This window comes from Haliotis rufescens, unplaced genomic scaffold (genome assembly GCF_023055435.1).
Source record: "Haliotis rufescens isolate VD_foot unplaced genomic scaffold, xgHalRufe1.0.p SCAF_60, whole genome shotgun sequence".
In the NCBI taxonomy this organism is placed as follows: Eukaryota; Metazoa; Mollusca; class Gastropoda; order Lepetellida; family Haliotidae; genus Haliotis; species Haliotis rufescens.
In genome coordinates, this window is record NW_025964335.1 from 644,793 (window position 1) to 654,090 (window position 9,298).

Sequence of the window (9,298 nt, forward strand, 5' to 3'; positions counted from 1 at the left end):
GATCATTTTGATTTAGCAAAATAAAACATATAATATCCGGATGAAATATGGCTTTAAAAACTGTTTGTAGCTTTGACTTATATTTGTTTGGTTTGTGTTTCAGGGGCCCAGACCAGGGGACCACAAATGCCAAAAAATTGGACATTGACCTTGACCTTTGAAAGCGGAGTTACAGTGTTTGACACGTAAACCTGCTCATGGCGGATGATGAAGAGAATACTATTCATTTCATATTATAGCATGTCCGATTCCAGACTGAATATGATACGAACAATATCCCACCAATACACTAGGTCACATTGTGTAATTCATGATATATCCATATATCGAGGCAGTGACTGAGTATAATATAAGAATGAACTATTTCCGTATATCGTACTTTGAATAGCTTTAAATGCCATCAACTATATTTACTGTGTAAGTTTGTACAGAGTAACGTTAGCCACATCCTATATTCTACTTATTATCTGTAGATTCTTCATTTGAATGTGTGGTATGAAAACATGTTATGAAAAGAGACTTTGAAATGATATGCTTCTTTGTAACCTTCGACCTCTTCGTCATAAACATTCCAAATTTGATTCAGAGGGTGTGCTGAACATGTTGATGTTGTGCTGATCATGTTTTTATAGTGTATTGCTCAAACTATAGGAATTTCTTGAAGTAGTGTTCAGATGTGGCTTAAGATGGAACAAAGTCCATTAACAAGAGTCTAACAAAAGGCATGCTGACTGAGCCAAATTAAACAGGCTGCCTTTGTATAAAGGGTTTTTCCATTAAATGTCAAAGTTGATACTGAAATACCAAAGATATTTTATTCATACTTGTTCTTGTCGTCTAGTGTAGATTTCGGTGTGTTCGTTGCTCATCCCAACCCTTACCAAGGTCAGGTTGAAGGTCACAAGGGAGCATTCATTTCTGTAATTAAAATCAGACAGTCGAGCATTCCTGTGTACAAATTCATAATTTTCTATTTCTCTATAGCCGATGTGTCAGTGTAAAACAGTCACTCATAGTAACCAGCATGGTTGTTTAGCCTGTCTCATGTAAACTTTGGTTTTGTTTTGAGATGTCAAATGGTCCTTTTATGTAAGTCCATTTAGAAGTTGTTGGAAATTTATACACTACTGTTGGATCAATTGTTTATTATTGTTTGACATTTTCAGTTGATCGACATAATGTCATCCAGCATCCTCATTTGTTAACCGGAAGCTCATTTTGATTTTCTACCATGATATATACTTGTGATTAATTCAGTGAAAATTGACCAATGGTAAGTGTCGTTGTAGACAAGATACAGTTCGTACTATGTAACATCGTCACCGATTGGTCACAATTGTTGCTTGTTGAACCAATGACCGTTTTCATCACAGTTGTGAACTGTTAAGTTGTTATCAGTGTCACTGAGATTTGTAAAATTTAATGGATTGGTTAATTTATTTCAACTCATTGCATAGTGATTATTATTACCCGTTCCTTTTATGTATTTGTAGGGTGGAAATGTGTTACCCCCTGAATATTTGATATTGAAATTGAGCTCGTGATGTATATTTTGAACAGACGGGTGAATTATCAGGAGAGAAAATCAAAACTTTGTTCACACTTTGATAAGTCACTTTAGACTTCATCCAAACCTGAGGGTTTTTAAAGGTATTCTGAACTTATTTCGCTTCGTAGCGGCATCACCAAATTCATTTGTCTTTTTTCTTTTGTCGGAAAATCGTGCATGACCTTGACCTTTGATTTTCTCTCGCACCCACTCTCATGAATCTATTACCGACATTGTTGACATCAAGTTTCCTACGGTGATACTTGAGTTCCTGAACACTAACACATTGTTTTTACATGTTATGATGTCTGGAGATAATTATGACCTCCAATATTGAACAAATGACCTTTGATAATCAAATGATTATGAATATTTAAAGAGATGGGACAAGATGAAGAGATTTCACAAATGTTAAAGAACTTTTTCCTTGAATGCTTCAAGGGTCATCAATCATACAGGCGTCTGGCATGTACATTCTGCTGAATGTACGCCCACGGATTGGTGCAGGCTGCCATTTTCTTAACCCATCTCTTTAAATAATGCTTTGTGTACAGGCCAAAATGGCTATGTTTATTTTTTCTTAAATTAGATATTTTAGCCTAAGATATTTAAAGTATGACATGTACAGAGTAGTATAGAGGACTTTCACGTTGATCAACACTGTGGAATTTTTAATGATCCAACTATTTATTATTACGTAGTTATTTATTGATAGTTTTTGAATTTTATCATGTTTAATTTATTGAAGTTTTGCCGAGAGCTATCATGACAAATTGTTTATAGCGGTGTAGCTTATATCATTCACAATGCATATCCTTTACTGTTAATGTGCGATTGGTTATCTTCATTAGGAAGTCCATTGCTGAATCTTTGACCATATCAGTTTGTTTATGATTTCTGTATGATACTGGACTGTGTTCAGTATTTTTGAGACATTCTACATTTTCAATTTAACAATGGAGAACACACGTGCAATATGTATCTTTCATATCATTTTACCTCAAGTATATAGTTTTCGACCATTTTTGTGTTCAGAAAATCATAGTTTTCAAAGTTTTGTTTTGTGAAAGGTATATCAAAATTGTTATTCATTTAGCTTGAATCAAAGACATTTTCATGATAGTTAGCTATGATGTATATATATATATTGGAGTAAAGTAGAAATGGTTACCATGGTAACAATGAAATGTTCACAATTTCATTGACATTTTCTCTTTAATTGTATTTTTAGTGCTACCGACTTCCAGTACTCCTTTGGTTTGGAAGAAACTTACGGTCACAATTGACGTCTATTATTTTTAATTCTTAATAAATATTTTTAATTCTTAATATTTTTTTTCAATTCTTTAAATTGGTTCTGATTTACATTATTTGTCAAAAATGTGGATATTTAAGTTAATTACTTAATGTACATTTTACTTTCATTATATGAATGAAATATGTTGGAAATCAATTTCATGTTGAAACTTTAAGTAGGCAGAGAAATACCTCATGTATGGCCATGAAAATCTAGTCAACATTTTTTGTTGAGATATAATGTGCAATATTGATGTTGTAACATAACAGGACGAATAGAAATCTCAGAGTAGCCTACAGTAAAGTAATTTGTGCCATGTTGTGAATGAATAGACACTTTATCTGGACTGAAAGCCAATTTGGACTTGTGTCAAAAAATGTTTGAAATGAAAATAATTCAAAAACATTCAAGGAAAAAATATTTTATTTTGGTCCAGAATTTTTTAAATTAAATTAAATTTCATTTTTGATGCTTGTTTCATCTGGATCTCATGAGGGTCACAGTTTAATTTTCACTTTCGTTTGTTTGAGATAATATGTGCTCAGCATTGGACAGTTTTCTGTTCATTATTTATTGTTTTCTTTTTTTCTTTTGTCAAATGATAATCGTAATCCACAGATTTTGCACTTATGATAATGCACAGTAGCGTAGTTTTGCACGTAGTTATAGTAGTTGATGATGATACCCATAGATTAATTATATCTTATAGATGAAGAGTTATATAATTTTTGCAAACAAATTATGAAATGCTCAATTAACATCATTTTGCATAAGAAATTGGTGTATAATATTCATTATTGTGGGATTTCCGGATTTGGACCAATTGGAAGAGCTGTTTGATGTTTTGGTTTGTTGTTGCAACAGTTCTTGCAGGCGATTGGTCAATTCTGGGACTTCCTCTGGACAACTGTTGGACGCGAGTAACAAATAGTACTGTCACGTGATTTGTATATATATGGTGGGACTTCATCATTTGGTCGGATATATACCAGTGCAACAGAGGAATGAGTTTTATGTCAAATTTTTGATAAGGAAGATCTATTTTTATAAGATCCTATTTTTTCAAGCAAGATTCTTTGACAAGTTATCGCTGTTCGTAACCATGGAGTTGTGTTACTTTCTTGACTTCAGTTTGATACACACTTACTCGGCTTTCATGCCGATTTTTCCACTAGATGTTGTGTTGAAATTTGTGTGGACGTTAAGGAGGACTGACATATACATATACGTATATACATACCTTGTTATATCACCAACTTAAGCCGTTGTCATTTTGTGAACGTAATTGTAGTAGTTATATCGCATACGCCGTGACGCGCTCAGCGGGCAAACAGGCTGGCCTTCTTGAGAGTTGTCTCCCTTTCCTCCGACAATCACTTCAGTCAGACAGGTGACGCTTTGGCGCCGCTGTTGCCACGGCAACTACACTGATTTACTTCTTTGTGTCAAACTCTGGAGATTGCTTGTGCCGCGGTTCCGTTTCCCTGCTGACCGCTCTCGTCTGTGGTCAACACTGTGTGCCGGTCACATGACCCAGTGAGTGGTTTCCCAAAATATTTTGTCCGTTTCTGACAGTTGTCCAGGTGTCCCCAGCCCCATTAGAGCATAAGCACGAAATATTTTACCTCAGATGATGAATAACTATATATAGATAATTACGAAGAAGTGACTGTAGCTGGACGGCTGGCTAGTGCCCAGTGCATGAGGTATTTACAGTGTTAACCTGGGCATTGAAGGCTTCTAAGAGCCAGCGATAAGGCACTGTCATCATTCATGTCAAGCTTGTACAAATTCCATCATTGACAAGTTGCAGATCTTGAATAATTGCCTATTATTTACTCTTTGAAAATAAATGCAGCAAGCAAATTCCCGACTGGTGTTTTGTGTTACTATATGTATATCTACAATGGATTGGTTTGTTTGTCGTTTAACACTGCACTCAGCAATATTTAATTTTGGTTTGGTTTGTTGTTTAACGCCGTACTCAGCAATATTCCAGCTATATGACGGTGGTCTGTAAATAATCGAGTCTGGACCAGACAATCCAGTGCTTGACAACATGAGCATCGATCCACGCAATTGGGATACTCAGCAATATTCCAGCTATATGACGGGCATTGACGGCGGTCTGTTAATAATCGAGTCTGGACCAGACAATCCAGTGCTTGACATCATGAGCATAGATCCACGCAATTGGGATGCGATGACATGCATCAACCAAGTCAGCGAGCATTTTCATCCGATCCCGTTAGTTGCCTCTTATGACAAGCATAGTCGCCTTTTACAGCAAGAATGGGTTGTTGAAGACCTATTCTACCCTGGATCTTCACGGGTCAGCAATATTTGAGCTCTATGATGGCAGCCTGTTAGTAATCAATCTGGAACAGAGAACCCAGAGATTGATATTGTGTCCACTAGGGCTGGCACGAGTCCAAATTTACTACCTGGGTACCCATCCCCTCATTACCCGACCCTACCTGGGTACCCACTGTAGGTCTCAGGAGATGTCTTAAAATGCCCGATTGGGAACATCTTTAGCATAGCCCTCGCAAAACGTATTTAGATACATGTATTAAACAATCTGGTCATTCATACACTGAAGTTGAATTAAGTTATATCTTTATTCAACCATATGCAAAATCAGAAAGAATGGGTGCATAGTCAGAAAGAAATGCGAACATTAGTGACTTGTAGTGTAACCATAGAGTTCTAGATAATGTTTGTCATTAAACAATATATCACGTGACTAACCACGGGTGCGGTTCGTCCTGTGGCTACCCAGGTCCTACTCAGTACCCACACGACCTGGATACCCAAGTTACCCGGCCCAGCCCAATTGTCCACACCATCAATACAATACAATGACACGTGACAACCAAGTCATGGATTCTGACAACTTGATGCATTAAATTGCCTCTTACTAACTGCATAGGTTGATGGCAACCAATTCTAACCCGGAATCCCCACAGATTCTCACAAATTATTCTGTGCAGGGAGACCGATCCTTTGTCTGACACTAAAATGTGTGAGGTTGGCTACTGGTTAGGGCTGGGACGGGTCCAAATTTACTACCCGGGTACCCACCACCCTATTACCCAACCCTACCCGGGTACCCGCTGTAGATTTTCAGAGATAGGTACAAACTGTTTAATTTGGAAAAGTTTGACCGTTGCCCTGGCAAAATGTATTTAGATACACATGTAAGACGATCCGCTCATGCATACACTGAAGTTTAATGCATGAAGTTTTATCTTTATTCAAACATATAAAAGTCAGAAGAAATAGGTTATTAGTGACTTATAGTGTAACCATAGAGTTTTAGATAATTTTTGTCATCAAACAATATATATCACGTGACTAACTACGGGTCCGGGTAGTCCTGTGGGTACCCGGGTCCTACCCAGGACCCACCCGACCTGGGTACCTGAGTTACCCGTCCATGCCCTACTACTGGTGAACCCTAAGGGGGTGGAGGTCGTGGGGAAGTTGCAGGGAGTGTGCTCCCCTCCCACTTTCAGTCACGGACCCTACTATTAGATGAGGTGAAATGGGGCTTAACGTCACGTCCAAGATTATTGCACTCATACTGCGACTTGCACGTGTAAGCAAGGATTATATCCTACCTAAATGTTATCCTGGGGGAAGTTTTACTCTATAGTATAGTATCCTACCTTAGTGTGGGAAATCTGGGATAGGTTATGTCCAAAAATTAGGGTAATTCATCCCAGTGAAACATACCTAAGTGGAAATAGGAAAATGTATCCTGGGATAAATTACACTAACTTGAATCAGTGTATATTATCCCATGACAGACTTCCTTTGCACATGCATTGCAAATGTAAAAATTCACTAGTGTATCCGATCCTAGGATAAATAAAACTAGCAATATAATAGGTTAAAATATTCTAGTGTTATTTATGTTGATAATTGCATTTTCATCATGTTTGGTTGGTGAGAAATGAGGGGGGGGGGGGGGGGGGGGGGGAATGTGGCGGTAAATATATGTTGATAGGATTAAACACACTGGTATGGGTTCAAATTCACAAGGGAGAATCATCCTGACACTAGTGAATTTCATCCCCAGGATTCAAAATTGGGTAGGATAATATTCACATTTACTTAAGCACGTGTGTGTGGCTTGCTTGTACTAGTCTGGACTAATGATGATTCGTAGTGCTAGCCCACTGAGATATCATGCCGCAGTTTAACGTGAATACCTAACTCAGACACAGTGTACTGACTCCGAGCTGACCAGTCCTTGTTTTAGCCCCTAATGACGAGCGCCAGACAGGGTAAAAACAAGTACCATCTTTTAACGTCTTTTGGTATGACGTGGCCAGGGATCAAACCCCGGACCTTCCACACTCAGGCTGTACGCTCTACCACTAGTCCAGGGAGGCCCCCTCCTATGCCAACCTGTTATGTATTTTGCTTCATGACTTGAGTATAGTGTGCATCCACCTATTTCGAAACCCTTGATCCACCTCTGGTGACTGTGTTTTTCTCACCTCTCTAACTTGGAGGTGTTGAACCCCACCTGACTAACTTGGAGGTGTTGAACCTCACCTGACTTACTTGGAGGTGTTGAACCTCACCTGACTTACTTGGAGGTGTTGAACCCCACCTGACTAACTTGGAGGTGTTGAACCCCACCTGACTTACTTGGAGGTGTTGAACCCCACCTGACTAACTTGGAGGTGTTGAACCCCACCTGACTAACTTGGAGGTGTTGAACCCCATCTGACTAACTTGGAGGTGTTGAACCTCACCTTATAAACCTATTCATTGGGATCGCTATTAAGTAAGAGAATTCTTTCTATAGGCATTAAAACCTATTGTGAGGTTTTACTTCCAAAGTAAAACCTATTAAGATGTTTAATTTTCGTTCGGGAGGTTTTACTTTGAATGTAAAACCTCAAATCCCATGTATAACCAAGTAACTGAAAAAATGACAAGTAACAATTCAAAATTTCGATACACATATTTCCAAACATTTATCAAGTTCTTCTTCGGTTAATGGCTTTCCAAATCGATAAGAAAAGTCATCGCTTTCTTCAGTGAATGAAGACTGGGTAACAAAATGAATGTCGTCGTCGTCGCTCATCTTTCCACTTCAGAGTCTCTGGTGAAAGGACAGCGAGGTTTCAAAACACGTGCTTTTAAACACGTGCTTATCAATGCTGCACAATTCGCACGTGCAGTAACTGCTAGCCGTTACTTTACAACTACCTCTATGTAACAGTTGGACTGTTTAAAGTCGAAAATCTTGTAAAGCAGAAAACACCTTTAAAATTTGCGAATTTTTGTTTTGAAAAGTTTAAAAGAAGTGGAATATTGCAACACAAACATTTAGAAACGGAAGATTTCACTTTCAGTTAAAAGTAAGTATTTTAGTTGTGTTTTGTTGTTGACACATCCAAGTGCTCTTGAACGCCTGGCAAGTCAGCGAATTTCACGTGCAAATTATGATATCACGTCTTCAAGGAAGCGCTATAATGAAGCGCCTCATTTATAGATGCTCGTTATAACATTTAATCAATTTAGAGGGTTTATAAATATGGAAAAACACTTTCCCTCGGTTTTGGTAGACAGAGCATGCCCAGGGCATTCGCCCCCTTGGTTTTTCCCTCTCCCCGGGGCATGCTCTGTCTACCAAAACCTCGTAAGCGTGTTTTCTCCAATACTGACTAACTTGGAGGTGTTGAACCCCACCTGACTAACCTGGGGGTGATAAACCCTAGCTGGCTAACCTGGAGGTGTTGAACCCCACCTCACTAACTGCATATGTGTAGATTTAGTAATATACATTATACTCCTGAGGTTCGAAAATGTACGTATGTTTCGAAACTGACAGATAAAAAAATGACTATTGACAAAAAGAATTCACATTTTTCGCCGCCTCTTAGATGAAATGAAAAAAACGATACATTTTGATCACTTCTGTTGGGAGAAATGTTTCAATTCTAACAAATAGCCCAGACTCGCTTTCGCTCATCAAATGCCAGAACTATGCACTCGTTTCATAAAAAATGGTATTACACGGGAGCGAGTTTGGTATTCTATATGTATCTTACCCGCATAATTTTCGCCCATTCACCAAAGTTGTCTTCATTAGTATGACAAGCGCGCCTTCACTTCCCAGGGACATATCTTGACAGAAAGCAGACGACACAAACACACCCAGAGTTATTGCCCTTGAATTACAATCGGATCAAGCTCCTTCCCAGCGCGTGACACCTTCGTTACACTCTCGGTAACATCGCTGCCACCAGTGTGGGCGCGGCCATCACAAGATTCTTGGAATTTGCCCTCTAACCCCAAATGTAGCAACGTTTATACTTTTGTTTATGTTTTTGGGAATGCCATCATAATTCATTTTGAAAAGGTTTACGACTGATCATGTTTTCCAGATGAATTTACGTTTTGTTTGTACAAACAGATAGGTTCAAATA

General features: G+C 38.3%; 1 protein-coding gene across 13 annotated transcripts in view; it reads left to right on the top strand.

The window, feature by feature from the left end:
• LOC124140753 (CUGBP Elav-like family member 3-A) overlaps window positions 1-4,716 on the top strand; it is a 272,175-nt gene extending 267,459 nt beyond the window's left edge. For all 13 annotated transcript variants that reach the window (XM_046508480.2, XM_046508471.2, XM_046508482.2 and 10 more), the window contains exon 14: window positions 104-4,716. The gene's annotated coding sequence lies outside the window, so the exon portion shown is untranslated. The remainder of the gene's footprint in view (window positions 1-103) is intronic.
• The last annotated feature ends 4,582 nt before the right edge of the window (window positions 4,717-9,298 follow it).